Here is a 15,484-nt window from a genome sequence, read left to right as displayed (position 1 = left end):
TTTTTTGGTTGGGTCTTTTTCTGGTTTTGGTATCAGGGTAGTACATTCCTCCAGGAATGAGTTTGGGAGAATTGCTTCCCTTTCTATTTCATTAGAGTTTGAGAAGAATTGGCATTAAATCTTCTCTAAATTTCTTGTAGAATTCAGCTGTGAATCATCAGGACCTGGGCTTTTCTTTGTTGGTAAGTTTTTTTTTTTTTATTACATTTTCAATTTTGTTGACTGATATTGCATTATTCAGGATTTTTATATCTTCTTGATTCAGCTTTGGTAATTCATATGTATCTAGGGATCTGTCCATTTCTTCGGTGTTTTCCATCCTACATGAGTAATGATTTTCAAAGTAAGTCTTGATGATCTTCTGAATTTCTACAGCATTTGTAGTTATTTGAAAGGATGTCAACTATTTTATTTCCATTGATTTCTATGAAATTGTTGACTGCTGGAAACATCAAAACTAAACACCTTGACTTTGAACTCTTTCAGGTAGATCCTCAAAGGTTAGTCCTTCTACACTGATTCATTTCTTCTTCATTCCTTTACATTTCCCCTCCCATACATTTATTTGATTGTGCAATAAGGACTGATTTGATGTTTAAGATGTGTTCTAAAGGACAAGGGAATTATTGCCCCATGACAAGGAAAACAGAGTGGGGCAGTAATTGAAGTAGTTCTCAAAGCCAGTTACCAAAAAGGGTTTTCGTGGCTGAGCAGCTCAGGGCGTAACTCCAGGCAGCACGTGAGGAAATTAAGGCTTAGAGAATCAAAGTCCCTGAGATTCAGAATGAGACTGGAGATGCTGTCTACAGACCTGCTGGACACTTAGTCTGGGGGAGTGGGTGTTATGGTTTATGTCTGTGTGTCCCCTCCAAAGCCTCATGCGACTACGGGGCAGGCTTTTAGAGTTTGATTATTATGGGTGTGAGAGCTACACCCACCCTGGGGTGGATAGCTTGCATATGTAAGGGAGAGGAAGAAGCTGCTTGGGGGCATTCCTCCCCCTTTCCGCCCTGTGGGTGCTTGCAGCTTAGCTGCGTGCTGCCACCCTGAGATGCAGCCCTCTGCCACGTGCCACTCTGCTTTATAATCTGCCAAGTACGGATTGAAACTTCCACGAACTGTAAGCGAAATAAACCTTTTCTTCCTTAATTTTGGGCATCAGGTATTTTGGCCCAGCAGCGAGAAAAAAGTAACCAAGACAGTGAGGTTGGTCCTGATGTATAGTCTGAATGGGCTGAAGCTTGGATTTCCCTTTGTCCATAAACTTGTGTTCACTCTCAATAAGCACTCGAACTTCCTCCTACCTTGGATGCTGGTACTAACTCTCTGTTCTAACAGTCAGGTGTTCAGGTAGGAGTAGTACTGCTGGTTCAGTCTATGCTGATGTTGAGCTATCTCATCTATTTTTACCAGAATCTTCTATAACCAGCAGGGTAAAATGGAACTCCAGAAGTTAAGTTTTCTTTTATTTTAGAGACAAGGGATTTTACCACACTTTTTGGGTCTAGGGAGTAAACCATAACCCTCCGTCTCCTCACTCCAAATGAATGAACAGAATGTGTAGATGCTGACACCAGAATGTGGAGGCCCAATTTCATTTCCATAGTGAAGGGAGGGAGCAGAAGATGGCTGGGAGGGGTGAAGCAAGGCTGGAGTTCTCCACTGTCTAGTTATTTCCCTTCTCCTTTTGTTCATTACTATAAAAAGCATTTGCACACCTGGACACAGGGAGATTTGTGACCACATGAATCCCCTCCCTCTCCTCAGAGATGCTTTGCATAAAGGTTTTCCCTTTTCACCAAACATGGCTTCCCACAGTTTGTTGGGATCAGTGAGCAAATAGATGTGAGTATATCAACTTGAGCTGCTGGTATCACTTACACTTGGTCTTCCACTGTTGTTCTTGGTGATGATAGCTGCCAGCTGCCAAGAATCCCCCTCAGCCTATTTCCCATCTGATGTCCTATACTACCATGTCCCACATCCTACCATGCACACAAATGACTTCTTTCTAGAGCAGTACTTGAATAATAACCACTTGGTCTGATAGATAAAGAAATGTTGGATGTGTGGAGTAAAAAGAGCCTGTATATATGAAAACAATCATATTTTAGTGAGAAAAAAGCAAAATATAAAGCTGTACAATATAACATAACTTAGATTTAAGGAGCTACCTAGAAGAAATAGCAAATTTTAATGTGTATGTACCTAACAACAGAGTGTCAAAATTTGTGAAACAAAACTGATTAAGCTCCAAGGAGGAATAGATGAATCCACTATCATAGTTGAAGACTTCAACATCCCTTATCAGAAATGGACAGATGCAGGAGGCAGAAAATTGGTAAAGGTGTAATTGAACTCATCATCATCAACCAAATGGATATAATTTACGTCTATAGAAAACTCATCCAGCAGTAGAATACACATTCTTCTCAAGTTCACATGTAGCATTCAGAAGGACATATCACATCCTGGGTCATAGATATATTTCAAAAAATATAGAAGAACAGAAATTGTACAATGTTTTCACACAAAAATGGAATTAAAATAGAAACCAGTAACAGAAATATAGGTGGAAAAATCCCCAAGAGATTGAGATTGGGCAGAACACTTCTAAATAAAAATAGTTCAAAGAAGAAATCTCAAGAGAAATCTTAAAATATTTTAAGCTAAATGACTATAAAAATACAAAGAAAAACCAGCAAAAAATACAACTTGTTAAAATTTGTGGGATGCTTCCATTTGTGGTACTTAGAGGGAAATTCATAGCACCGAAAGCATATATTTTAAAAGAAGAAAGCTCTAAAATCAACAGTTAAGCTTCTATGTTACAAAACTAGAAAAGAAGTGGAAATTATGTCCAAGTAAGCAGAAGAAAAGAAAAAAAATTGGATTAGAAATCAAAGAAATTGAAAATGGAATCAAAAGAGAAAATCAACAAAACCAAAAGCTAGTTCTCTGAGGAAAAAAAAAAAGCAAAGACAAAAACTACTAATATGAAGAATGAAAGAGGATATCATTACAGACCCCACAGACATGATCAGTGTAACAGAGGAAAACTCTGAACAACTCTTTGGCCACAAACTTAATAACCTAGGTGAAATGGACCAGTTCCTTGAAATAAACAGTCTGCCAAAACTCAAACAAGAAGAAACAGACAACTTGAATAAAAGAACAATATCTTTTAAGGAAATTGAGTAATAAAGAATATAACAATATATAAAGAAATAATTATAATCTTCAAAAATAGAAAGTACCAGGTTCAAGCCTGTTAGATGGTAAATTTTACCAAATGTTTAAGGGAGAATTATACAAATTTTTGTACAACCTCATTCAGGAGTTAGAAACAAAAGGGAATTCTTATTTCATTCTGTGATGGTGGCAGTATGCTAATGCTAAAATTAGATAAAGACACAAGGAGATAATAAATTACCCTTTTTTCTAATAAATATAGATACAAAGATCCTTTAAAAATCAGAGAATTAAATCCAAAAATATAAAAAAGAATTGTATATCACAATGAAATGAGATGTATTTCAGGTATATAGGCTGGTTCAATATTTGAAAAGTAATTCCTATAATTTATCACAATAGACAAAGGAAGGAAATCATATGATTATGTCAACAGATAGAGAAAAAGCATTTAACAAAATCCAAAACTGCTATGATAAAAATCCTCAGCAAACTAACAATAGGGGAGGAACTTATTAAACTTGGTAAAGATTATCTACCACAGAAGACCCTACAGATGACATCATACACAATGATAAGAAACTAAAAACTTTTCTATGTAAGATCAGGAACAAATAGAGGATATGTCACCACTTCTTTTCTAAAGTGTACTGGAAATTCTAGCTAATGTATTGAGACAAGAAAGGGAAATAAATATGTGATGTGGAAGAGAAAAATAACCTGTATTTGTTTGCATATGGAAGGACTGTCTATGTAGAAAATTCAAAAGAATTAACTTAAGAACTCCTGGAATTAATAAGTGATTATATAAAGATTATAGGAAACAAAGTTAATGTACAATCTGGGTGTGGTAGTACATATCTATAGTCATAGTTACTCAGGAAGTTGAGGCAGAAGGATTGCATGAACCCAAAAGTTCAAGGCCAGCCTGGCCAACATGGTCAGATACCCCAGGGGGATACACACACACACACACACACACACACACACATACATATACACATATATATACATATATATGTTTAATTTTCCTATATACCAGCATTAAGTGGAATTTGAAATAAAAAATAACACCATTTATATTAACATCACAAAAAAATTAAATACTTCAGTATAAATATAAGAAAAGACATACACAAATCTAATGTAATATGTGTAGGAGCTGTATAAGGAAAACTACAAACTCCAATGAAAACAATCATGGAAAAACTTAACAAATGGAGAGGTATTCTGTTCATGGATAGGAAAACTCAATGATGTCAAGGGGTTATTTCTTCTCAAATTGATCTGTAGATCCTATGTAATCCCAATGAAAATGTCAGCAGATTTTTTTTTAGATGTTAATGATCTATTCTAGAGTTTATGTGAAGAGGGAATACTATAAATTTTCTAGCTAGGCATGGTGGTGCACGCCTGTAACCCCAGCACTCTGGAAGGCTGAGGTGGGAGTATCAACAGTTTAAGTCCGGCCTGGACAACTTAGTGAGTTGGTGAGAGCCTGTATCAAGATAGAAAATAACAGGGCTGGGGAAAAAGCTCAGTGAGAAGGCCCTAGGTTCAGGTCCCAGTCCTGAAAAAAATTATCTACTAGTTATTTTGAAATGAACAATTAATTGTTGTTGTCCATGTCCATATTACTGTGCTATAGAAGAGGAGAAGTTATTCTTCCTATCCAGGCCACTATCTTAACTCACCAAAACACTGTTCTGGGGGCACAAGCAGGGCAGGGCCTTTGCCCTTGATGTTTCCTCTGCTGAAAGCCCTGTACTGAGCTCTTGGAGGGGCTCACCTATCTTACCTCTGGTTTTGCTCAAATGCTACCTTCACAGTAAAGCCTTTTGTTAGAGTTTGATTATGACCCTTCAAGAAAATGTTTTCCTTTGGTTTTTGTTTTTTTTTTCCCAATACAGGGGATCGAACTCACGACCTTGTGCTTGCCTGGCAGGCGCTGTGCCGCTGAGCTAAATTCCCAGCCCCTCAAGAAAATGTTTTGAGTTTTTAGTCTCCAGTACCTGTGAATGTGACCGTATTTAGAGACAGGGTCTTCACAGGTTGCCAACTGAAAGTGGGGCCAAAAGGATGGGCCCAAGTCCAGTCTGCCTGGTGTGGTTATAGGAAAGGGAGCTTGGGTGCAGACACAGCACGGAGGACACACAGTGTAAAGACATAGGGCATCTGCCTGCCGTCTATAAGCAAGGAAGGCCTGAGGCCACCAGGAGTGACAGAGAGAGATGGAACCAATTCTCCAACAATCTTTTTTTTTTCCTTCTTCTTTCTTCTTCTTCTTTTTTTTTTTTTTTTAGATAGGGTCTTGCTAGCTATATGTATAATTCAGGCTGGCCTTGAACTGACTATGTAGGGCAGGCAGGCCTCAAACTCATGACAATCCTTCTCTCTCAACCTCCCCAGTGCTGGGGTTGCAGGCATGTGCTACTATGCCTGCCTTTTTTTTTTTCTTCCTTTTTTATTTAATAATAAAGTTTTATTTTTCCAAATGTACAGCTAGAAAGCAGTTTGTACATTTTCACCAGCAGCTGCGGCATGTCCACCCTTGGTATTTCTGATATAAATAACTTGCGTTCTGGGCTTTGAGACCAGTTTGAGATGTCCTTTACTAAGGAGCTCCTGAAGGGCTGCCCTGGCAAGTGATCCATGAGTCTTCAGTCTCTCAGAGACCATAGCTGGGGTTATAAGTTTATAGTTGGGAACTTCCTTACAGAGTTTGTTGTAAGTAGCTTTGTCAAATAAGACCAAGTTGTTGAGCTTGTCCCAAACTTTGCTTTTGGACCACTTTTTTTGGCCTGGCCCTAGATTTGTTCACTGTGCCTTTGTCCTTCTTGGGCAACTTTCTGGCTTCTTTCTTCTTCTTGTCATCATTGGGTGGTATCATGGAGCTGAGAGAGCAGCCTCCATCTGTCTTTAGAAGGAACAAGCCCTGCTGCCACCTTGATTTTGGACTTCTGTGACACAATACATTTCTGATATTTAAGCCTTCTAGTTTGTGGCAGTTTCTTACTGCAACTGTAGTGATATAATACACCTGTGTAAACCCACATTACTTAAAATTGGATGCTGTATTCTTTTTTTCCCTCTCTGGAATACAGTGGCCTCTAGGTATTAAAGGGGCATTGCTCAAGAACCCAGCAAATACCAAAATCTGAGGAAGCTCAAATATTTTCTACGAAATGGCATGGGGTTTTTGTTTGTTTGGTTGTTTGCTTATGTGGTACTTTGGGTTGAACCCAGGGTATATTCTCTGAGCTATGTCTCCAGCCTTTTTTTAAAAAAATTAAAAATATTTTTTGAGACAGTCTGGCTAAGTCACTAATTTGCCCAGGCTGGGTTTGAACTTATGATCCTTCTGCCTGAGCCTTCCAGAGTGCTGAGATTAATGGTGTACACCACCATCCCCAGCTGAATGGCATGGTATTTGTTCTGGCTTGTATACATATGTCCCCGCAAAGCCTCATGCACTTTGGTGGGGCTTTAGGGATTGACTGATCATGGGTGTATGATACTAGATCATGGGTATGTGATACTGGATTAACCCACTGATTGGTTTAGCATGGTGATTGATGGATTTACTGAAGAGGGAAGACCCACCCTGGGTGAGTGTTACCAACCAATAGGCTTATAGCCTGGATGCAATAAAAAGGAAAAGAAGGAAGTCTCACTGTCTTCTGCCTACCACTCCATGGGCTATTTTTCCTCTGCGATGTCCCTCCATCATGCTGCCCTGCCTTGGAGCCAGCTGTCTATGAGGTGAAACTTCTACAAAGTGTGAACTAAAATAAACCTCTCCCTTAACTTGTGGATGTCTGGTATTTTGTACTAGCAATGAGAAAATATCTAAGACAGTATTTTCATACAACCAATAACATCCTCCCATATACCTTAAATCATGTCTAGATGACTTACAGTAGCTAAGATAGTGTGAATGCAATGCAAAGACTTGTACTATATGGAGAATTATGACAAGAAAAAATCTGGGGTCGTGGATATAGCTCAGTGGGATAAGTGCTTGCCTGGCAAGCCTGAGGTCATGAGATCGATTCCTGGTACCAAAAAAAAAAAAGAAAGAAAATAAACAAGAAAAAAATCTGTACATGTTTAGTGCAGATGTACCACCCTCCTCAATTTTAATCTACAGTTGATGGAGTCTGCAGAAGCAAAACTTGTGGATATGGAGGGCTGAATGTACTTACTACTGTCAAATACACTTTATATTTGGCTATTTATTTTCTCACATATTTGTTTATGGTCTGTCTTCATCCACTGGAATGCAAGCACTGGAAGGCAGAGGTGTCTGGATGTTTCTTCATGAATTCCAGCACCTAGAATCCACACTGCCTTTCTGTCCAGTCAAGCTTTAGGGGCCCTCTCTGGTCCTTACCTGGTCCTGCTCCATCTCCCCGGAGAAAGGGGTTATGTGGTGAAGGGGATGTGCCCTACAGAGCCCACCCCTAGCCTCTGGACGACACTGTAGGAACTTACACCTTGCTGTTACCTGCACACATGGTCCCAAGCCCACCTCCCAGGCTTGTAGGCCACTTCCTCAGGTTCATCTTCCTGAACCTTCAGCTGAGGGGTGTGGACAGAGATTAGACAGCTTGGTTGTGGTCTCGTCAAAGGTTGTGCGTGACCCTATCTGTTACAAAATGAAGTAGGGGAGAAGGTTGTGGCAAGTGTGAACGTGAGTGTACCTTACTTGCTCAGGCCCTGCAAAAACTAGGAGAGTAGGGGTGGACCTGCCTTAAGTAAAGCCTGGAATGTGGTAGGCACTCAGTGGATATGAATTAATGAAGGATTAAATGTGAATTACTTACATGAGACTCCAATAATATAGCTAGGTGTGGTGGTACATGCCCAGAGTCCCGGCACTCTGGGAGGGTAAGGTGGGAGGATCGACAATTTGAGCTCCATTGGGCTACACAGTGAGTTCCAAGCTCAGCTTGAACTACATAACAAGACTTTGTCTCAAAAAATAAAGAAACAAACAAACAAAAAAAGCAAACTAAAATCAAAAGCAAACAAAAACAACCAATAATTTTGTTAGTGTCACAAAATCTTAATTAATTAAAGAGAACATCAAAAATCTCAATGATTCAAATTGAAAGCAGATCACTTCCTTCCATTTGAATGGAACCCAGCCTTCTACAACTGCAACAGAAGAAGACAAAGCATCCCCCCCCATTGGTCTTTATCTTTGCAACCCAGCTTTCTTCCCCTCCTCTCTCTCTGCCCTCCCTATTGTCCTTTTTAGTCCTCCTCCCTAGGGAGCAGGGATAAGGGATAATTGATTTAGCGGAGAGTATTAGTAATATAATGAGAGACTTCCAGGAGAAGCGGCAATTGGAACAACTATAAGGAAAGGGTCATACTTTTGCTAAAATAATTGATTCATAATGATAAAATTTGAGGGACACTCTGACACCTGGAAACGGGGAGAGGAGATTAGATTTTGGAGCTTATCAGGTACCTGCACTGCACGTAGCTGGTCTGGTGTTTGCCATGTTGGATAAATCCGGATAGGAATTATTTCCTTTGCTTGTAAACTTTTGGGTAGATAATTTTATTTCTGATGTTCACCAGCCTAGTCACCATACTTCTCTTGTAGGGGCTGCACATTTTATAACGTTTGAATGTGAAGGGGAATCTCACTCTTTCACACTGGTGGGGGTGGATCTAGTATGAAGGTGAGGAAGGTGCTCTGCTTTCAATTTGAGTCACTCAGATTTCAATGTTCTCATTAATCAAAGGATTTTCTGATGCTGAGAAAAGTACAGGGTTCTTATAAAGCTAATACACGTTTAATTATTCATTTATTCATATCCACTAAATGCCTACCACATGTCAGGTGTTATTAATAGACCTGTCATGTAAGAAATCTATTCTACAAAATGATGACTATAGTAACTAGCAGGGTAGTGTGTAGTGCTTGAAAATTACTAAAAAAGTAGATTTTCAGTGTTCTCATAACAACAACAGAAGTATGAGTCTGAGCTATGCGTATGGTAATTTGCTCAATTTTGCTGTTCTATTTTGTATATATATTTCAAAACATCATGTTGTAGAGTATAAAATCAACCAAAAATAATTTTTTTCAAAAATAAAAGTTTTAAAAAATTAAATGAAAAGTGTACTTAAAGTAAATAAATTGTGACTTTTGGCAGTGAGATAAGAATCCCCAATATCCTTACTAACCACTGCCCATGGCTCCCTGACAGAAGAGCAGCCTACGTGTTACTGCACAGGAAGGAGGTCTTTGAGAAGTCAGGCCCTGCAGACCCTCTGTGGGCTCCCGCAGTGATGGGAGGATGGGGGGTGGACAGGCACATCTGTCCCTGAGTGCTCAGTGCTAAATATAACCCCAGCCCTGCAGGTCCCAGGCCAGCAAGAGGCTCCCTGCGCTGCACTGCAGCCAGCGTTGATGTGTTGCAGACCCGGAGAGATAGGGGCTGGGTCTGCTGGCTTTCAGCATGTGAAGCACAAACACTAAAATGCTGGCTTTTGGGGGTCATTAAAACATGTGTGTGAAGAATGCCTGTGTACTTTTTTACTTGTTTTAGAAATGAAGACTAGAAATTAATCATTTCTGATATTTTTTGCCAGTAAACTGCGTTGAAAAAAGTTTGTAAATTAATAATACTTTGAAAATTAATAATCATAAGTATGATTTATTGAATACTTATGTACTAGCTACTTTGCACTTCTCACTCACTCCTCACAATGAACTCTTAGAGTGGGAACAGTAGCTTTCCCCATTTCATAGAAGACAGTTTGAAATAAAACTCAGTGAGTGTAAAGATTTCACTGAAGGATGCAGTATTAATCACCTAGGAAGTGGCGGATCTGCCTGACGGCACAGCCTGTGCTGTTGACCTCTAAATTCCTCTGCATTTCTCACGTCCAGTGATTTCAGTCTATAAATGGGTGTTGAGTGTCTACTTTTTTTTTCCCTGTACTGGGAATCAAACTCACGACATTGTGCTTGCCAGGCAGGCACTGTGCCGCTGAGCTAAATCCCCAGCCCTGAGCGTTTACTTTGCTGAGCACTCTGCTGCATTCTCAGGACTATAGTGGAGAACAAACATGGGCCCAATCCGTGACTCACGGATTGTGGTGAAGACACAGAGTGGAAAACACAAATGAAGGGGCAGAAGATGTAGGTTACTGCTAGAGCATATGCTCAGCATGCATGAGGCCCTGGGTTCAATCCCCAGTGCAAAACAAAAACAAAAAACAAACACACATGCAAATAAAATTGCAGTTGTACATCTGGCAAATGCTACAAAGAAGACGCATGATGCCTTCCAAGCCCATGTTTGAATTTTGAAAATTTCTACATTTTATAATTGCTTTACACGTACAGGTCTTGTTACCTAGAAAGATGATATATAGTAGTCTCCACCATGAAAAATGGCCCTCTGTGGTTTCTGTTAGCTATGGTCAACCGCAGTCTGAAAATATCAAATGGAAATTTCCAGAAATAAAGTTACTACTTTTTAAATAACTTTTATTGCAGTATATTATTACAATTATTTTACTTTGGTATTAGTTATTGTTAATTTCTTGCTGTGTCTAATTTAGAAATTAAATTTTGTCATAAGCATGTATAGGAAAAGCATAGTGTAGATGGAGTTTGGTGTTATCCACAGTTTCAGGACTCTGCTGAGTGTCCTGGAATGTATGCTCCGTGGATAAGGGGGAGTTTCTGTACTCCTTTTAGTTAGAACTACAACTTAGAACTGAACTGAGAATTGAAGTTCCATCATGCAGGGCACATAACAGATCTCCAAAAATACGGTCTGGGCTTGAGTCTTTTCTATCTGTATAATCCAAACATTTCTCATCTACATACGCAGGGGACCCTCGAGTTACGACTGGCCTGACATGAAAAATGGATTATGGCCTGAATTTTAGTTTTTACAACCTAAGTTGTTAAAACTAAGTTTAGTTTTTACAACCTAAGTCTTCAGTTATGACCCAAATGCCAGCCGCTTATGCCTCTAGATGCTCTCAGATACAGGTTTAACCCTTAAAAGAGTTCTGGAAGGAACATTACAACATCCTTTCCTCTGTGGGGTTAACTGAGAAATCCCAGGCCAGTGTCTCTCTGAGGACACTGAGATCTGCCTGGATACAGGAGAGAGGCTTTGAAGGCTGTATAGCGGAGCCTGAGCCTTCAATTGCCAATCTGAGTTACAACCAGCCCTTGAGAACAAATTGAGTTCATAAGTCAAGGGTCCACTGCTAACTATAAGGAACAGCATGCTAAGTGTCTGATCGTGTGTATCTAATGCTTGCTGAGTCAGTGCTAAATAAATATCCTGTCACTATTGGATGAGTCAGGTTTTGAAGCTAATCTAAGTTCATGCATTCCCTACCCACTCCCATACCTGTTCATGGAATGACTGGCCTCAGAGCAGCAGAGGAAGACAGGAGCTTGGCCTCAATAGGTGAACTGAAACAGCTTTCCCAGCCAGATGACTGCGCTCGATGATATGTCCAAGGGTAACTGTTCTGTCTTCTCTTAGTGCTCACTGAAATTTGTTTTCTCATGACTCTCACTATCTCCCAACATATTCCATATATATGGATTATATTGTCTCTCACCTTTAACAGCAATGTAAACATTCTGTAAGGATTTCTGATACGTTTTGCCTTTGAAACATTTTATTGCAATAAAGCAAAGGTACATAAACTGCACAAATCCTGAGTGAAACATCTTGATATATTTTTGTTTGGGTGTTTTTTGAGACAGGGTCGCACTATATAGTTTGAGTTGTAACTTAGTAACTTTATTTCTGGTATATTACTATGTACCCCAGACTGGCTTTGGACTTGGGGCAATCCTCTTGCCTCATCTTCCTGGGTGCTAGGATTACAAGTGTGCACCAGTATGCCTGGCAGCCTGATACATTTTTGTAGCACTAGCACATCCATACAATCAGCACAATTTGTATGGAATGAAACATTGTATGTCCCTGCATGCCACCTACCCCCCAGCCAGCAGTGGCTTTGCTTTCTGCACTGCCGTACTCCAGCACCTCACCCAGTATTTGACATATAGCAGGTATTTCATAATTGTTGAATAAATCCGTCCATTTATTTACTTATGTTTATTTGGAGTCTACTTGTGCTAGGCACTTTTCAAAGTTCTGGATATCCAAAGAAAAGTAAGACATTTTTTTAAGGGAGATCAAGTGAACTGTTAAGTTGGAGCCCGTCAGAGGGCAACTGGGAAAATATGAGCCAGGGTTCCCTAAAGAATGGGGTACTGTGAGGGACATATACAGCGCAACAGAGGGAAGGAGGTCAGTCTGCAGATCTGGTGAATTTCTCTGTGTCTCGAGGTTTGGCAATGTTCAGCTCTCTTGATGTAGGTGTCTTACTTGGTTAATATTTAATGACTTCTCCTGTTTCATAATAAAAATGATTCTTAGCAGAATCATTGAGTGTTAAAAGTGGAAAGGGGTCTTTATTGATCAACATATCTAAGCCTCCATTATAATAGGACTCTTGATTGTAACAGAAAAGTCCAGTCCCAAACAGATTTGTACAACAAAGGAGAGTTCATATAACTGAAAAGTCAAATTTTATGGCGATTTTTAGGCAAACTTTGATCCTGGGCTAATAATCTCAAGAGAGATAGTTTATTTTCATGCCTTTCTTTCTTTTCCACTGCCTGCTGTATTATGAGGTTGACTTCTCTTGGTTACAAGATGAGTTCTGGCATCTTTCATGGACTTAAGCCTTTTCATTTTCTTCTTCTTATATGGAAGCTAAGGAGCTTCCATACAAAAAGAAGAAAGTTTCTTTCCTTGAACTCTCTAGCAAATGGCACCTTATTCTTCATTTCATTGGCCTGGAGTGGGGTATGTCTTTGAATCAATCCAGGTGGCCAGGACAATGACAGAATGTGATGAAGCCAAACAGAGTTTGTCCCTAAAACCAGGAGTAGAGTTGGATTTCCCCTGTCTGTGCAAGAAATGGATACCTGAAGAAAACTGGGATACTGTCACCAGAGGAGGGCAAATATTGGCTAAGAAAAAGGACAAGAATCGGCTACACTTGAGTTTTAGGTTTTTTCCATCTTTGGTGGCAAGGCCAGGGCCAGAAGGTATGCCATGTATTCAGTGCAGCCTCCCATTACTTACTGTCTGTAATCGGTAACTTACTGTGCTAGGTGCTTTGATGATGCCCCAGATCCCAAGAAAGCAGAAGTTTAGGATGAGATAGAAAGTACAAAAATATCTAGAATGGAAGGTAATATGTCACACATACCATCAAGAAGAAATGAGCAGGGAAATTTTCCCTGCAGAAAAGCCGCCTTGCGTGGGCATATGGCATTCCCTTCTTTAGCAGATTTTCATGTCACTTTTTGTATAATGTGCTAAGAATCCTTGTCCTGCGTAGGGTGGGCTTCACAATTTTTCCTTTAAGTTAATATGGAAGATAAGTTAATCTGGAGAAAATGCAAATCTCTTATGTCCAGTATTCTTACCACGTTCTTCAGAGGAACTAAAGGCTTAACTGAGTGGTGTATTATTCAGACTTAAGCTCCACATTATAGCCTTGAGCCTCCAGGAAATATTCCTGAAATAGTTTCCCTACATGGGTTAATGTCTAGTGAGACCATTTCTTCCTTCCTTAGTCCTAAAATAGTTTTCTTTTTTCATATTTCCCTGCTCACCACCAGAGAAGGGGCATAATTCTTTTGTTCTGAACTTAATGAATTATGCTTTTAAAAATTCCCAGTCTTGTGCCTACTGCATAATGGGTTTTTTTTATAAATGCTAGTTAAACCTGAATCTACTGCTATAAAAGATTATCATGTCTATGTTCTCTTTAAGATATTCATGCCTACCCTGCCACCATGCTCAATAGACATGGGACACCATTAGAATTTTTTGTCATTGAGACACCATTAGAAGTTTTTTTGCATATCTCCAAACAGACAATTCCACTTTATGTAATGTACCAGGGGATTTAGCTCAGCGGCACAGTGCCTGCCTGGCAAGCACAAGGTCGTGAGTTCGATTCCCGCTACCGGGGGAAAAAAAAAAAAAGAAGAAGAAGAACAGAAGGAATCAAATTCTCTAAGTTCTCCAAGGCAGCCACCATTCTTTCCTGCTTTCTCTTCCCCCAACAGTCTCTATGTGTATATTAGTTGATTTGTGTTGCTAAAACAGAAAGCTAGGGACTGAGTACGCTTCACTGATTGAATGAATGATTGAGGTACTGAGCGTTGAACCCAGGGCCTGCTCACTGTGCTATATCTCTAGGACTCCTTTTATTTCTTTTTATTTTTTCATTTTGAGAAAGGATCTTGCTAAATCACGAAGTTGCCCAGGCTGGGCTTGAACTTGCAGTCCTGTTGCCTCTGCCTCTTAGAGTGCTGGGATTACAGGAGCGTGCGCTGGGTACTTTATAAAGAACAGTCATTTACTTTTCACTGCTCTGGAGACTAGGAGGTCCAATATCCATGTGAAGGCATGTTTGGTTGTCTGGTCGGGGCTGTTCTTTGCTTTTAAGATGGCACCTCGGTGCTGCAAAAGGCAGAGGGAAAGAATGTTGTGCCCTTATTTGGCAGATGACAGAAAGGCTAAAAAGGTTGAATTTCCATTAAGCTCTTTTCTAAGGACATCCAACCTCAGTAATGAAGGCAGAGCTCTCGTGACTCAAAGGCCACATTCCCAATACTGTTGCATCAGGAATTAAGTTTTGTAACAAGTTTTCAAATGGACAAAAACATCGAACCCATAGCAGTATTGATGTAGCAAATTCAGAAGCAAAACAAGGGCAGAACGACGCTGTGAGGTGCAGATGCCCGTCTCACTGAAGCAGATTCTATCCACTAGGAATAAATGGAGCTCTCCCTGTATCTACCATGACTAGGGCCGGAGACCACAGGGGATGGGCTTGGTCCCTCGCTTGCTGTTTCCCCTTTCCAGATGCAGAGTTTATCCATGCAGTGAGCCCTTTCAGCGCTGGGTGCAGTCAAGGAATCCATAATCATCCACTTTGGTCAACTCCGAGTCCTTTTAGAATTATTTACTTCAAGACAGTTATAAACCGCTGCTCCTCCCGGGATCACTGAGCATTTGGTTGATTCAGAAAGGGATGAGGATGCTTTGTTAATTTCCCAGAGAAAGATTTCCCTGCAGCCTGAAGAGCACTCACTCTGTGGCCAGCCATATTCTTCATGGCAAGTCAGATTATTCAGAGTTAAACTTTGGCTGACGACATTTAAAATTGATAAATTTTTTAAAAAAATTATTTATTTATT

The 15,484-nt window shown here is 39.9% G+C and overlaps 1 pseudogene; it reads right to left on the bottom strand.

Annotated features, from left to right (window-relative positions):
- Positions 1-5,642: 5,642 nt before the first annotated feature.
- Positions 5,643-6,407, bottom strand: LOC102024436 (annotated as a pseudogene).
- Positions 6,408-15,484: the final 9,077 nt, after the last annotated feature.

Source organism: Chinchilla lanigera, unplaced genomic scaffold, assembly GCF_000276665.1.
Source record: "Chinchilla lanigera isolate Chin_1 unplaced genomic scaffold, ChiLan1.0 scaffold00062, whole genome shotgun sequence".
In the NCBI taxonomy this organism is placed as follows: domain Eukaryota; kingdom Metazoa; phylum Chordata; class Mammalia; order Rodentia; family Chinchillidae; genus Chinchilla; species Chinchilla lanigera.
Note: the sequence above shows the minus strand (reverse complement) of the source record. Positions and strands in the feature narration are given on the sequence as shown.